Consider the following 17,398-nt stretch of genomic DNA (forward strand, 5'->3'; position numbering starts at 1 on the left):
ACACATGTTTTAACAGCGGCAAAATGTGAAAAAAGCAGTGGGACGGTTTACTTGATTGAGAAGTGGTTGCAGTAGCAAAGCATAGCAATACATTAATAACACATAATGCAACTATTTTACATTCATTTTACATTCACATCATGCATACATCCTACTGTAAGCTGTCTATCATTATTAATGCTCATGGTTACTGATACATTATGCCGATGACCAGTGGAAACGGAAAACATTCAGCGTAAGCCGTCTTCGTGCGTAACATAATTAATGGAACGATTTACACGTTGGAATTTTCAAGCTACGTCAATTTACTCTTAAATACCCTTTAGCTGCTTAGCTCACACTTTGCTGTATGTAGCTGCGTTTACATGTAAGTAACCAATGGGGATTGACATTTCATGTCCATCTCACATCTCTAATGCAATTTGTCTCTTTGCCATGTCATACTTTGCCAGTTATTATACTTTCTCATCCGATAGAAACCTAGGCGTTGCTCATATTTCATGATTACAGCAATCATCTCATCTAATTGCTATTCCGACATTCTGCCTTGGTATTTCTTTGCAACGCTCTATTGAACAATGTAAAGGTAAGCTAGATATTTTGTGTATTTCCACTTAAACTCGACCTATATATGCTGTCTCAATATTATCTTTTCTAATTTTGCTAAATTAGATTATAGAGTTTGCTATGTCTAAATCCAGGTTACCTACTCACCTTTATTACGTATACTGCTAATTTTAGGATAATACAAAACCATCTTATTGCTTCTTTACACGCTGCACATATTAAGAGTAATGCAATGCTACCGTGAACAGTTTAATTGCTCGTCTCACATTTAGCTGGTATCTCTCTGCTATAAGAAACTGAATTTGTACTAGAACGATCACTCATCTAATATCAGTCCACTCAGTGCTACCGGGCTAACTTTTACATTTAGAGTAATGAAATGATTTCTCAGTCATTTTGGAGCTACTGCAACTAACGCTTCCGATCTCATTTCGACTGCAATACTTAATCTCTGCTATTGCAGAATATTTAGCTGCTTAGCTCACACTTTGCTGTACGTAGCCGTGGCGATTGGCATTTCAACTCTAATTCATATTCACATTTCTAATGCAGTTTGTCTTTTTGCCATGTCATCCTCTGTTAGTTATTATGCTTTCTCATCCTTGTGCTCCAATATTGGGGTATATTCACTACATGATTAAAGACACGTAATGAACTTGATTGATAAAAACCTACACACGTTGTTGCTGTTATTTCGTGTATTTCCACTTAAACCCGTTATAGTTATTTTGCTATATTTATTACTAGTATAAACAGATTACTATCTCTAAATCCTGGTAAACCAGCTCACACTAAACCATCAAATTTCTACCTTACACGCAGCACATATTAACATATTAACATTTAGCCGGTATAGTGAAATAGTAAACGAAATGTGTAGATCACTCATCTAATATCGTCTTTTCAGTGCTGCCGGAACATATTTTAAATTTAGAGTAATGCAACGATTTCTCAGTTTTATGAAGCTACTGCAACTAACGCTTTGAATCTCTTTCCTGATAAATTACGCTCTGCAATATTAAGCCATGTAAATTGTCCTATTGGTCTGCTAACAATGCTATTTATAATAATACAAATCTTTTAAAAGCAATATCGTCTCACTGCAATACTTACACTCTGCATAATATATATGAATAATGCGAATAATGCTAATAATAAAGTCGTCTAAAACTCGGCTATAAGTAGAGAATAAAACTGTCTTACATCAAAATAAACCATGTACTGCCAAACCAATAACGGCCAATTACTCAACATCTATCAGTCAATGACTTAACAAAATAAACTTAGCACTCTTTTGCTCTCTCTTTTGAAAAGTTGTAGTTCTCCACATTAACTGTCACATTGATATCACCACTGACAATACACCACTTTTTAACAGCACCAAAATATGAAAAAAGCACTTTATATGTTTCAAAAGTAGTTGCATTAGCAAAAAATAAAGTCCTGTCTTCTTTACACGCTAGCTTTTCTGTATACATTAATCTCTCTGTGTACACCAGCCACTCAATATAGACTAGCCTCTCTGTCTTCTGTATACAGGTGCCCGTAATCTATATACACTAGCCTGCCTTCTTTTTACAATAGTCTCGGTGTCCCAGCCTCTCTGCATACACTAGCCTCACTGAATTCCCCAGACTGTCTTCTGTATACACAAGCCTATCTGTAAAAAAAAATAGCCGTTCTTCTGCATACTCTAGCCTCTCTGTGTAACACAGTCTCTATCTGGATTCCCTAGCCTACATCTCTGCATACCCAGGACCTTCCTCTGTATAATCTAGCCTATCTGTATACACTAGCCTGTCTTTTGTACAAATTAGCTTCTCTGTAGCCGGTCTTCTGTATACACGATCCTCACTGTCTACTCTTGGTTGTCTTTTGTATACACTAGCATCTCTTTATACATATACATATACAGCTCTCTGTATACCCAAGCCTCTCTGTATACACTAGTCCACCGGTATACACTAGCAAGTCTGCCTACACTATCCTCTCTTTGTAACTCAACTTCTCTCTCTGTATACCTTAGCTTCCATCTCTGCATACCCAGGACGTTCTTCTCTATAATCTAGCCTATGTGTATACACTAGCCGGTCTTCTGTAGACATTAGCCTCCCTGTATAAACTAGCTGGTCTACTGTATACACTAGTCCGTCTGTATACACTAGCAAGCTTGCATACACTAGCCTCTCTGTGTAACCCAGCCTCCATCTCTGCATACCCAGGACGTTCTTCTCTATAATCTAGCCTATTTGTATACACTAGCCTGTCTTTTGTACACATTAGCCTCTCTGTATAAACTAGCCTGTCCTCTGTATACACTAGTCCATCTGTATACACCAGCAAGTATGCGTACTCTAGCCTCTCTCTCTGTATAACTTAGCCTCCATCTCTGCATACCCAGGACGTTCTTCTGTATAATCTAGCCTATCTGTATAATCTAGCCTATCTGTATACACTAGCCATCCATCTCTGCATACCCAGGACGTTCTTCTGTATAATCTAGCCTATCTGTATAAACTAGCCTGTCTTTTGTACACATTAACCTCTCTGTATAAACTAGCCGGTCCTCTGTATACACTAGTCCGTCTGTATACACTAGCAAGTCTGTGTAACCAAGCCTCTCTCTCTGCATACCCTAGCCTCCATCTCTTGCATAAACCAGGACCTTCTTCTGCATAATCTAGCCTATCTGTATACACTAGCCTGTCTTTTGTACACATTAGCCTCTCTGTGTAAACTAGCCGGTCTACTGTATACACTAGTCCATCTGTATACACTAGCAAGTCTGCATACTCCTGCCTCTCTGTGTAACCCAGCCTCGCTCTCTCTCTCTGTATACCCTAGCCTCCATCTCTGCATACCAAGGACGTTCTTCTGTATAATCTAGCCTATCTGTATAAACTAGCCTGTCTTTTGTACACATTAACCTCTCTGTATAAACTAGCCGGTCCTCTGTATACACTAGTCCGTCGGTATACACTAGCATCTCTTTATACATTAGCTCTCTGTATACCCAAGCCTCTCTGTATACACTAGTGCACCGGTATACACTAGCAAGTCTGCATACACTAGCCTCTCTCTCTCTGCATACCCAGGACGTTCTTCTCTATAATCTAGCCTATCTGTATACACTAGCCATCCATCTCTGCATACCCAGGACGTTCTTCTCTATAATCTAGCCTATTTGTATACACTAGCCTGTCTTTTGTACACATTTGCCTCTCTGTATAAACTAACCGGTCTTCTGTATTACACTAGTCCCCCTGTATACACTAGCAAGTATGCATACTCTAGCCTCTCTCTCTGTATACCCTAGCAAGTCTGCATACTCCTGCCTCTCTGTGTAACCCAGCCTCACTCTCTCTCTGTATACCCTAGCCTCCATCTCTGCATACCCAGGACGTTCTTTTGTATTATCTAGCCTATCTGTATAAACTAGCCTGTCTTTTGTACACATTAGCCTCTCTATATAAACTAGCCGGTCCTCTGTATACACTAGTCCGTCTGTATACATTAGCAAGTCTGTGTAACCAAGCCTCTCTCTCTGCATACCCTAGCCTTCATCTCTTGCATAACCAGGACCTTCTTATGTATAATCTAGCCTATCTGTATACACTAGCCTGTCTTTTGTACACATTAGCCTCTCTGTATAAACTAGCCGGTCTACTGTATACACTAGTCCATCTGTATACACTAGCAAGTCTGCATACTCCTGCCTCTCTGTGTAACACAGTCTCTCTCTCTGTATACCCTAGCCTCCATCTCTGCATAACCATGACGTTCTTCTGTATAATCTAGCCTGTGTTTTGTACACTTTAGCCTCTCTGTATAAACTAGCCGGTCTTCTGCATACACGAGTCTCTCTTTATACCCTTGGATGTCTTTTGTATACACTAGCTGCTCTTTATACATTAGCTCTCTGTATACCCAAGCCTCTCTATACACTAGTCCGTCTGTATACACTAGCAAGTCTGCATACACCAGCCTCTCTGTGTAACCCAGCCTCTCTCTCTGCATACCCAAGATGTTCTTCTCTATAATCTAGCCTATTTGTATACACTAGCCTGTCTTTTGCACACATTAGCCTCCCTATATAAACTAGCCGGTCTTCTGTATACACTAGTCCGTCTGTATACACTAGCAAGTATGCATACTCTAGCCTCTCTCTCTGTATACCCTAGCCTCCATCTCTGCATACCCAGGACGTTCTTCTGTATAATCTAGTTTATCTGTATACACTAGTGTATACAGACAGACTAGTGTATACAGAGGACCGACTAATGTGTACAAAAGACAGGCTAATGTATACAGATAGGCTAGATTATACAGAAGAACGTCCTGGGTATGCAGAGCGCTCAGCTTCAAGGTATGGCCAACGTGAGTAATATGAGGGACACTCCTCACCCCCGCCCCCACCTACCAGATCTGAGTTTCATCCCCTTGCCCTCTCTGCCCCGGTCATCTGGTGGCAGTTTTATGCACTCCCTGGCCCCCACCCATTCATAATCCTTACCGACCTTTCTTTCCGCTGCTCACAGGAACACACTGGATGACTTGTCTAATTAACCAACTTGTACAAGACACAGCTATCCTCCTGTCTGACACCGGTCCCCCTTGGAGGCTTTACCCCTCACTGTTTGGGTGGTCCCTGCCTCTCCCTGGATGCTCCACATATACCACAACGACATTGTCAGAGGGGCACCACTTGACAGGACACAGGGCTTTCATTCCGGTGGCATCTCCCATTGGAGGAAGGGATGATGGCCCCAACCCCTTGGCAGCAGGTTCTTTCATGTACAGACCAGGGCGGCTCATCTTCCCTTCTGGAGTCTTGACCTTAGATGGGGGAGTTGCACTTTGGGGGGTCTGAGTGATACCTAATGCGCTGTACTGGAAGGGCTTGACATTCCCGCATATGTGTCCCCTCCCCCTGGATGCGCCCCTTGTCCCTCCCTCTGGCTCCCACCTACTCTTTGCCGACATTGCCTTCTGCAGCTTTCGGGGACCCTGGATGACTTATTTATTGAGCCTATTGGTACGAGACACTGCTTCCCTCCAGGGTGACTCTGGACCCCCCTGGAGGATTTACCCCTTACTGTTTGGGCGGTCCCAGCCTCCCTCTGGATGCTCTACACAGCCCCCGATGGCGATGCAGGAGAGACACTAATTGGCGGGCCCTAGGACTGCTGCTCGGGTGAAGTCTCCCATTGGATGGAGGGATGGTGGCCCCAGCCCCTTGCCTGCCGGATTTTCCATGCACCGACCAGGGCTGCTCCTCTTTCATCTTGATGTGGTGACCATGGAGGGGAGGAGTTGAAATTTATGGGGTCCGGGTGTTTGCTGGTGGGAGTGCGCTAAAGGACTTGACATTTCTGCATGTTTGTCCCCTCTCCCCTGTTTCCCCCCTCCCTTCCCCCCCTTCCCACCCTTCCCTTCCCTCCTTTCCCTCCCCCTTTCCCCCTTCCACTCCCCCTTTCCCCCCTTCCACTCCCCCTTTCCCCCCTTCCCTGCCCCTTTTCCCCCCGGGGCGTGGACAGGGGAGAGGGGGTAAGGAAAGGACAATCTGCCAAAGGGAGAAATGCATTTGTTCGGGGACTGCATGTACTTTAGGGGTATGGGATGGGGGGTGGTGGATCCCATTCTGTGATGCCTTTTCTGTTGTGACGGGCTCCCTCGTGCATGCCTATGTTTAGGGCGAGCCGAGGAGACCCCTCAGTGCTGACAGTTATATGCTCTACCTCTGTTTTGGTTATACTATTGTTTTTTGTTTCTTTGATGTTACTGATTGTCTTTTATTTGCATAGCGGTATCAGACGTGACATTTACCACTGCCGGGACTGGGGGGACTAGGATTCGGGGGCTCCCTCTCCGACCTGTCTACCCAATAACCCAAGTAGGACAGCGCTTTAAACCCAGTGTACATCTGGTAAGCGCTATAGCATAATTGTGCTGTTTTAGTATACCCTTCCTGTACTGTTGAGTGCGGACAACCCTTAATTTCCCTCTCCCCCTGGGGTTGGGGTGCCTGGCCTCTTTTTCCCTTTACCTTTCCTTCCATTTGCCCTTCCTTTCTCCCCCTTAGTTCCCGCCATGCATTACCTACCCAAAACCTACCTTGGTTCAACTTTCTTTGCTTTTCTCTGACGTCCCCCTCCCCCTCCCCGAGGAGCGATGGGAGACTCAGTCAAGGTCACCTCTCTAAACGTTAAGGGACTGAACTCCCCTGAAAAACGGTGGATCCTCCTGGGAAAACTGAACACATCCTGTACTGATGTGGCCTTTATACAAGAAACACATTTTAAAAATACTAGCCTCCCCTTTCTATGGTCGAGATCCTTCCCTAAGGTCTACCACTCTACTAACCCCTCCTCTCCATTCTGATCTCTAGCAGGCTCCCCTGGGTTCTCCAGGATTCTCTGGTGGACCCTGGGGGCCAATATCTTTTTCTTAGGGGCCACATTGGAGAGCGCCTTTTTACATTTGCCACTGTGTACGCTCCCAATGATCACCAAGACACGTTCCTCAGAACTACCCTGCACAGATTATGTGACTTTCGGGAGGGCCAATTGATATTAGGTGGGGACTTTAATGTCCCCTTTCGCCATCGGTTGACACTTCTGCCTCTTGCTCCTCGCTCCCTACCCCTCACCTAGGTCTCTATTCTGGCACCTTAATGAGAGCCTCATCCAGATACCGGAAGTTTTAGCAGATGTGACCAGGGAATTGGACCTTTATTTCCAAGAAAACTAAAGCAGGACTGTGACCCGGGGATAATTTGGGAGGCTCACAAGTCAGTACTCCGCAGGGTACTTATCAGGAACAGCTTGCTAATCTGTTTCGTGAACTTGCCTCTGTGGAAGCGAAACATAAACATACCCCCTTACGGACCTTAGAGATTGAATTGGGGACACTCCATACCCATATTGCTGTCCTTCTCCATTATAAAGCGAAAGCGGCACTCCAGTTCTGTCGTAAACTGACGTAGGAGTCAGAGGACAAATGCAGAAAAATCTTAGCCAGGTCGGTAAAGGAGTTGAAATCTTGCTCTTACATACCACAGTTGATAGATGAGAATGGCCAGAGGGCCTCTACCCCAACCCAAATAGTTGAAGTCTTTGAAAAATGTTACTCTGATCTCTACAACCTGCCCGATTCAGGGTCTGGACAGGACAATATAGACAGATATGTAACCGGTTCTGGTCTACCAACCCTCTCATCGGAATCACGGGAGTACTTGGAGGACCCGATCACACTGGAAGAAGTCCAGACGGCCGTGGGACCTCCGAAGGTGGGTAAGGCTCCGGGCCCTGACGGATATACCGCACAATACTTTAAGACCTTCCTCCCTATTCTCGGCCCGCGCTTGGTGAATTTATTTAATACTCTGAGCTCAAATGGGGATTTTCCTGAGGATACCCTTAGAGCATACATCTCGTTGATACCTAAGGAGGGCAAAGACCCGGGCCTATGTGGGAGCTACAGACCCATTTCCCTCCAAAATTCGGTCCTAAAACTATTCTCTAACTCCTCGCCACGTGATTGGCACATCACTTGTAGTCCCTTATACATATTGACCAGTTAGGTTTTATTCCCACCAGGGAAGATAAGGACAACACCACTAAGGTGCTTACCCTGATCCGTAAAGCAAAGTCATCTGGGACCCCTTGTCTTTTCATGAGTACTGATGTCGAGAAGGCTTTTGATCGGGTCAAATGGACATTAATGTTCTCGGTCCTTTGCCATATAGGTCTGAGTGAACGGATGCTGGCATGGATAAGTAAGATATACTCACGTACTTACATTCCACCGGACACAAAAATCCCAGACTTAAGCGGTCACAGCTGACATTGTCTAAACAACAGGGAGGGTTGGTTCTCCCTAACTTGCGACGCTACTACCTGGCCTCCCATCTGGGCCGTGTATTGGACTGGAATCGAAACAAACTTTCTAAGCTCACTCCCGAATTCCGCTAAGAAGCGCCATGTAGTGCTATAAGTATTTACCCACAGAATTTATGTCACATCCCACTATAGGGGCTTAGTTGAAAGTCAGTCACCTGATCGCTACCCAAAACACACTCACGTCTTTGACTTCCCCCCTATTCCCTATACGTGGCCATCCAACCTTTGAACTGGGGACCCACTTAGAAATTCCAACCTAGACAATGCGTCTAAATTCGTCATTGATGGAAAATGGCCTTCTTTCTCAACCCTAACAGATCCGACAGGGCTTTTCCAACTGCCTTTTTGGAGAGCGGCGCAACGACATCATTTTCTCCATTCCATCCCCAATCCTCAAACGTTCGCCCGCCCTCAGACGGAGTTTGAGACTCTATGCAGGAGCGAAGGCCCTTTGGCCCACATTCTCTCTCAAACAGATTACCCACACTTAACCTGTCTGTCCAACTGGGAAAAGGACCTTAATTGCTAATTTTCCCCAGCACAGAGACAACGCATTATCACTTTGGCTCTCAAAATGTCGCTGTGCACGAAGATACAGGAGACGAATTTTAAACTTCTCACCAGGTGGTATTTGACACCATCAAAGCTGCAGAAATGTTTCTCCTCTTCCTCGAACATATGCTGAAGGTGTGGAGAAGAAGAGGGCACGTTGCTGCACATTTTTTGGTCCTGCCTCAGCTTGGTGGACTTCTGGACAGAGATCCGATGCATAACACAAAAATTCACAGACTTCTCCATCCAGGAAGAGGCTGCATTCTTTCTCTTGCACCATTCACAGATTCCCATTAAGAAGTACAAAAAAAATCTATTTTACGTCATGTGATAAATGCGGCGAAATCCTGCATCCCTCTCTATTGGAAAAAATGTTCCCCCCCTTTCATTACTCACTGGCTTAAGAAAATAGAGGACATTAAAAAAAATGGAGGACTTGATCCTCACATCACAAGGTATACAAGAATTTTTTAAACAAACCTGAGACATCTGGAATACCTTTATATTCTCACTGGAAGGATGTCGCCTGCTATTGCCTTAGTGCTCTGAGCTTTCCTTGACTGGCCCCTTGGACAGTGGCTGCCATCGTGTCTCGTCCCCTCTTCTCCTTTTCTGATCTTTCAACCCTTCTCTTTTCTGCCTTCCTCCCCTATCTCTCACCCCCTCCACCCCCTCTCTCTTTTGGAAAGAGTGGAAAATTGGGAATGACGGCCCCACACCCCCCTCTGGATGGATTATGCCGGAGGGACCTGGGGGTTTGTGTGACCCTGGAAGGCAGACTCACAGTTGCGAATATACCTGTATCAAGTATTGTTCAGCTGCTTTTTGCTCTGTATTTCTCTGTTGCATTATGTACTCGGGGGACCGTCTTCCCCTATTTGGAGAAAAAATTATATTTGAAAAAAAAAAGAAGCCTACGACACCTGGTATTCCCAGGCGGTTTCCCATCCAGGCATTAACCAGGCCTGACCCTGCTTAGCCTCCAAGATCAGACGAGATGGAACAGATTCAGGGCGATGTGGCCGTAGCCGATATCTTCAGGCAGTCTCAACTCTCTTGACAAACACCAAGATGGTCACCTTGGAAACAAGCGGAAAAAAATAGGTCAACGGCCACAACATAAAAAGAAGCCTACGGCATCTGGAAATCCCAGGCGGTCTCCCATCCAGGTACTAAACTGGTCCCAACCCTGCTTAGCCTCTGAGATCAGATGAGATTGGGCTCTTTTAGGGTGGTGTGGCCGTAGGAGATTTCTTCAGGCACTCTCAACCTTGACTAACGCCAATATGGTCACCTTGGGAAACAAACAAAAAAATCAAGTCAACGCCAACAACATGAGAAGAAGTCTACAGCACCTAGTATTCCCAGGTGGTCTCCCATCCAGGTATTAACAAGGCCCGACCCTGTTTAGTCTCTGAGATCAGACGAGATCTGGTGCTTTCAGGGTTATGTGGCCATAGGCGAGCTCTTCAAGCACTCTCAACCCTCTTGACAAACACCAAGATGGTCACCTTGGTAAACAAACAAAAAAAAAAAAAACAAGTCAACGCCAACAACATAAAAATAAGCCTTCAGCACCTAGTATTCCCAGGTGGTCTCCAATCCAGGTACTAGCAAGGCCCGACCCTGTTTAGCCTCTGAGATCAGAGGAGATCGGGCGCTTTCAGGCTTATGTGCCCATAGGCAATCTCTTTGGGCACTCTCAACCCTCTTGACAAATGCCAAGATGGTCACCTTGGGAAACAAGCGAAAAAAAAACAAAACGAATCAAGGCCAACAACATAAAAAGAAGCCTACAATAACTGGTATTCCCAGGTGGTCTCCCATTCAGGTACTAACCAGGCCTGACTCTTCTTAGCCTCCAAGATCAGACGAGATTGGGTGCTTTCAGAGTGCTCGGACTCTTTCCCCATCACTAATGGGTCGAGGCAGGGGTGCCCTCTGTCTCCCCTAATTTTTATTCTGACACTGGAACCACTTATGTGTCACGTTCGGAATGACCCGAATATTACTGGCATATCCAAACCCTCGGCACACCACAAAATTGCGGCGTACGCTGACGATCTAATTTTTTTCGTCTCCAATCCACACATTTCGCTTCCCAATATACTTGTGGCTCTCCGGCGATACGGCAGCCTATCAAACTATAAAATCAATTGCACCATCGGCTGTATTGAATATATCGGTCCCGGATGGTGAGGCCAAGAGGCTATGCTCCGCTTTTCCATTCTACTGAGCTGAAAAATCTATACGTTACCTGGGCGTTGACATCGCAGCGGATTTGGTGCAATTGTACCCGCTTAATTTTCTTCCTCTCCTGAATAGACTGAAATCTGATTTGGGAAACTGGCATGATTTAACACTGACCTGGTTCGGGCGCTGTAATGCATTCAAAATGACGGCCCTCCCGCGGATCTTATACTTGTTCCAGACATTATCAATCCGGTTACCCCCAATCTTTTTCAGACATCTGCAGGTGCTACTCCGGGACTTTATTTGGGCGCGCAAACCGCCCAGAGCCCGTTTGCAATTGCTTGCCAGACCAAAGGACAAGGGGGGTCTGGGTCTCCCAGATCTGAGACAATACAACAGAGCGACTCTGCTAGCGAGAGTCGTTGATTGGCATTGTAATGGCCCACACAAGCAGTGGGTGGAGATGGAGATTGAGGATGGATCCATTCCCCTATTGACCTCCCCGTGGCTCCTGTCCTCCCTACCAAAAGACCTCAGAGATCACCCCGTAGTGGGAGCTACGTTGGCTGTTGTGCGGAGGTTGTTCCGCTGCACACACATTGCTCCCCTGCCGTCACCAATGACTCCGGTTATAGGTAATCCAGACTTCCCACCGGGATTTACCAACAAGAAACTGCGACAGTTGACAGTGGTGGGGAAACAGCGTCTGGGAGAGGTGTGGTCCTCGGGAGGGCTCCCGACCACGCAAACTGTCGCCGAGCTTTCTGACCCTCCGCTTGACTTGTTTAATGCTTATCAACTTCGTCACTTTCTTCTGGCCATACAAAGGGCCCCCTACACTCCTAGAGACCTGACGCCCTATGAATCCATCTGTCACAAAAAGGAACCTGTGCAACACACCTTCTCCCTCCTGTACAACCTATTAAGTAGTCAGGAGGAGGAGTCGACCCCACCATTTATCCACAAATGGGAGATTGCATTTGGCATCACATTTACCCCACAACAGATAGGGAAGATCCTGACATTAGTACATAAAGCTTCCATCGCAAACCAATATCAAGAATCAGGATACAAGATAGTCTCACGCTGGTATAGATTCCCATACCTTCTGAATAAAATGAATAGATCGATTCCGGATGTTTGTTGGAGGTGCAATTCAGATACGGGGACCATGGGACACATTTTCTGGGCATGCCCGGCCTTGAGGAACTTTTGGGTGGAGGTGACCGGGACAATAAAAACAGCCTGTTCGAAAATACAAAAAAACCCTCACGATGCAACTCCTGAACGCCGCCCGGGCCTGCATTCCCACACTGTGGAGGCAGCCTCAGCCCCCATCCAAGGTGCTGTGGTATTCCAAAGTCAATCATATTCTCCGGATGGAAGAATTGACCGCCACCCTTCACAACACTGAAGAGGCATTTAGTGTTACATGGAGGCCCTGGCGGTATTTTACTGGTACTTGAGACTACATTTGGGAGGTGAGCAGCGCCCCTGTCCCAGAAAACGACTGAACATCTAACGTTTACCTACGTAGGCCAAGTCTGCCCTGGGTGGCATTCCCCCCCTTCCCTTTTTGTCTTAATTTTTCTTTTTTTCCCTGCCGCCATCCCCCCCCCCTCTTCTCTCTCCGTCTTTGCACTCTCTTCTTCCCCCGTCCTCCCTTTTGACTATGCCTTGTCTTCTTACTAGCCTTTGGGACCCAGAAGAACCCCAGGGTTCTGGACACGACCGGCTCATATTTTACTCTGGTTCACGTAGGTCATGATAAGCTGGCTCGCTGTGGTCCCAGTTGTTCTCCATGATTACATTTGTCCGAACGGAGCTGCATTAGTTATACTGTACTACATGTCGGAGGTGGGGTTTCTCTCTTTTCTGCATGAAACTCTAGGACTCCCCTCTGAGAACCCAGAGTTATTTGGCTGCCTATTTTTTGTTACCATGTAATTGTGACCCTGGGTCATGCTGTATGGTTGACTGTTATATTTATGTTGTTCTACTTATACTTAATAAAAGAATAAAACAAAAAAAAAAAAATAAGTCAATGCCAACAACTTAAAAAAAAAAGCCTATGGCATCGAGAAATCCCAGGCGGTCTCCCATCCCGGTACTAACCAGGTCCCAACCCTGCTTAGCCTCTGAGACAGGGCTGGTGCAAGGATCGTTGACACCCTAGGCGAAAACCTAATTTTGCCACCCCCCCCCGGCTGCGCCCATGACTCCACCTTACCCTGCCCTTGCTACACATGACCTATCTGACCCCTACACTGACCCCCTGACACATAAACTAATCCACCTGACTCCTACTTCCTGCACTACTCACATCACATTGACCCCTACACTGACCCACCTGATAATTACACCGACCCACCTGGCACCTACACCAACCCACCTGGCACCTACACTGCCAATTACACTGACCATCGCGCTGACACCTACACTGACCATCACGCTGACACCTACACTGACCATCACGCTGACACCTACACTGACCATCACGCTGACACCTACCCTGAAAACACATACCCTGAAAACACATACCCTGAAAACACATACCCTGACACATAAAATGGCACTGACGCATACACTGACGCATACACTGACATGACACATACACTGACACGACACATACACTGACACATTACACTGACACGACACATACACTGACACGACACATCACACTGGCATGACACATACAGTGGCATGACACATACACTGACACATCACACTGGAATGACACATACACAGACACATCACACTGGCATGACACATACACAGACACATCACACTGACATGACACATACACTGACATGACACATACACAGACACATCACAATGACATGACACATACACAGACACATCACACTGACATGACACATACACTGACACATTACACTGACATGACACATACACTGACACGACACATACACTGACACATCACACTGGCATGACACATACACTGACACATTACACTGACATGACACATACACTGACACATTACACTGACATGACACATACACAGACACATCACACTGACATGACACATACACAGACACATCACACTGACATGACACATACACTGACACGACACATACACTGACACATCACACTGGCATGACACATACACAGACACATTACACTGACATGACACATACACTGACACATTACACTGACATGACACATACACTGACACGACACATACACTGACACATCACACTGGCATGACACATACACTGACACATTACACTGACATGACACATACACAGACACATCACACTGACATGACACATACACAGACACATCACACTGACATGACACATACACAGACACATCACACTGACATGACACATACACAGACACATCACACTGGCATGACACATACACAGACACATCACACTGACATGACACATACACAGACACATCACACTGACATGACACATACACAGACACACCACACTGGCATGACACTGACACACATCACACTGACCTACCTGACTCCTACTTCCTGCATTACTCACACACAAACCCCCTCCATACAGCTCAATGGATCCATCCTCCTCCTTACCTCTGCTCTTTGATGCTGCCTTCAGCGACCATCTTCCCACCGGGCCTCTCCGACTCCTCCGCACTGCCAGCGCCGTCCACCCGCTCCGCCGGGGCCACGCCAGCGCCATCCATCCGCTCCGCCGGGGCCACACCAGCGCCGTCCACCCGCTCCGCCGGGGCCACACCAGCGCCATCCATCCGCTCCGCCTCCATCATATCCCCGCCAAAACCAGGCCAGCGCCGTCAACCCCGCTCCATGATGTCCCCGCCGGGCAGGAGGTCAGCTGACCGACCTCTCGAAGCTCCCATCTCCGCCGAGCCCCGCCCCTCCGCTGCACTCACACAGACACACAGCGCAGCTCCAGAGGGACAGGCTGGAGCAAAGGAGTCCCGGAGCGGCGCTGTGAGATGAGTACGGTGGGGCGCTCAGCGGGAAACATGGGGGATTGGTGGCGCCGGTGGAACACCACAGGGGGGGCGAGAGAGCAGAAGAGGAGCTCACACTGGGCAGAGGCCGTAGTTGCGCCCTAGGTGGTAGTGCGCCCTAGGCGGCTGCCTACTTCGCCTAGTGGTAGCGCCGGCCCTGCTCTGAGATCAAATGAGATTTGGCTCTTTCAGGGTGATGCAGCCATAGTAGATTTTTTCAGGCACGCTCAACCCTCTTGACAAATGCCAAGATGGTCACCTTAGGAAACAAACAAAAAAAACAAGTCAACACCAACAACATAAAAAGAAGCCTAGTATTTCCAGGCGGTCTCCCATCCAGGTATTAACAAGGCGCGACCCTTTCTAGCCTCTGAGATCAGCAGAGATTGGGCGCTTTCAGGGGGATGTGCCCATAGGCAATCTCTTTGGGCTCTCTCATCCCTCTTGAAAAATGCCAAGATAGTCACCCTGGGAAACAAGCGAAAAAAAACAGGTCAACGCCAACAACATAAAAAGAAGAATACGGCACCTGGTATTCCAAGGCCGTCTCCCATTCAAGTACTAACTAGGCCCAACCCTTCTTAGCCTCTGAGATCAGAAGAGATAGGGTGCTTTCAGGGTGATGTGGCTGTAAGCGATCTCTTTAGGCACTCTCAACCCTCTTGACAAATGCCAAGATGATCCCTTTGGGAAACAAGCGAAAAAAACAGGTCAACACCAACAACATAAAAAGAAGCCTGCGGCATCTGGAAAACCCAGGCGGTCTCCCATCCAGGTACAAACCAGGCCCAACCCTGCTTAGCCTCTGAGACCAAACGAGATTGGGCGCTTTCAGGGTGTTGTGCCCATAGGCAATTTCTTTGTGCACTCTCAACCCTCTTGACACATGCCAAGATGGTCACCTTGGGAAACAAGGGAAAAAAAACAGGTCAACGCGACAACATAATGAGAAGCCTACGGCACCTGGTATTCCCAAGCTTTCTCCCATCCAGGTACTAACCAGGCCCATCGCTGCTTAGCCTCCGAGATCAGATGAGATTAGGCTCTTTCAGGGTGATTTGGCTGTAGGCACTCTCTTTGGGCACTCTGAAGCCTCTTGACAAAGGCCAAGATGGTCACCTTGGGAAACAAGCTAAAAAAAACAGGTCAAAGCCAACAACATAAAAAGAAGCCTATGGCATCCAGTATTCCCAGGCGATCTCCCAATCAAGACACTAACCAGACCAGATCCTTCTATGGCACCTGGTCTTCCCAGGCAGTCTCCCATCCAGGTACTAACCAGGCCTGACGCTGCTTAGCCTCTGAAATCAGACGAGATCGGGTGCTTTCAGGTTGATGTGGCCGTAAGCGTTCTCTTCAAGACACGCCTAACCCTCTTGACAAACGCCAAGATGGTCGCCTTGAGAACAACAGACAAAGCCAACAACATAAAAGGAAGCCTATGGGCTTACAGCGGACCTTAAAAGATGGGACCCACTAGCTCTGTCATGGTTCGGACGCTGTAATGTGTTGAAGATGAACGCGTTGCCACGACTTCTGTATCTACTACAAGCCTTACCTATCAAAATACCCCAGACTTTCTTTCATTCGGTTCGCTCAATCTTTATCAAGTTCCTCTGGCGCGGAAAACATATGCGTATTGGTAGGGCAATGCTATTGCGACCGAAATTGCGGGGAGGTATTGGCTTCCCGGACCCTGCTCTATATTACACAGCGAGGCACATGACACCGGTGGTTGACTGGTGCCGGTGTTCTGCCATATACTGTCCGGCCATGATATAGTGTCCGCTGTGTACTCCGAAGCTGAACGGCTCCTGCGCGGTGAGTGGAGGTGGTAGCCCCACCATCCAAGCGGACATAGGGTTGTGAATATTAGCCACTTCCCGACCAGCGCACGACGATGTACGTCGACAGCATGGCACGGGCAGGCATATTGGCGTACATGTACGTCCAATATTCGTTGCCGCCGTGCCATCGGGAGCGCGCCGCCGGCGGCGCGCTCCCGCGCTGGTCGGGACCCCCGTGAGTCCGGTCGCGGGACCCGCGGACTCGATCGCCGCAGGCATCCCCGCGATCGTCTCACGGAGCGGCGGAAGTGAGGAAATGCTGTATAAACAACATTTTCTCATTCTGCCTAGCAACTAGTGACGCTGATCTCTGCTCCATGTGATTGGAGCAGAGATCAGTGTACACTAAATGAAAGCCCAACCCCC

The 17,398-nt window shown here is 47.3% G+C and overlaps 3 pseudogenes; all 3 read right to left on the reverse strand.

The window, feature by feature from the left end:
- Positions 1–10,148: 10,148 nt before the first annotated feature.
- LOC143936997 (5S ribosomal RNA) lies at positions 10,149–10,268 on the reverse strand (annotated as a pseudogene).
- A 95-nt stretch (positions 10,269–10,363) lies between these two features.
- LOC143936503 (5S ribosomal RNA) lies at positions 10,364–10,482 on the reverse strand (annotated as a pseudogene).
- A 5,654-nt stretch (positions 10,483–16,136) lies between these two features.
- On the reverse strand, positions 16,137–16,255 carry LOC143937102 (5S ribosomal RNA; annotated as a pseudogene).
- Between the last annotated feature and the right edge of the window lie 1,143 nt (positions 16,256–17,398).

The sequence above is a fragment of the Lithobates pipiens genome, unplaced genomic scaffold (genome assembly GCF_037356315.1).
Source record: "Lithobates pipiens isolate NorthernLeopardFrog02 unplaced genomic scaffold, aLitPip1_a1.2 Scaffold_28, whole genome shotgun sequence".
Classification (NCBI taxonomy): Eukaryota; Metazoa; Chordata; class Amphibia; order Anura; family Ranidae; genus Lithobates; species Lithobates pipiens.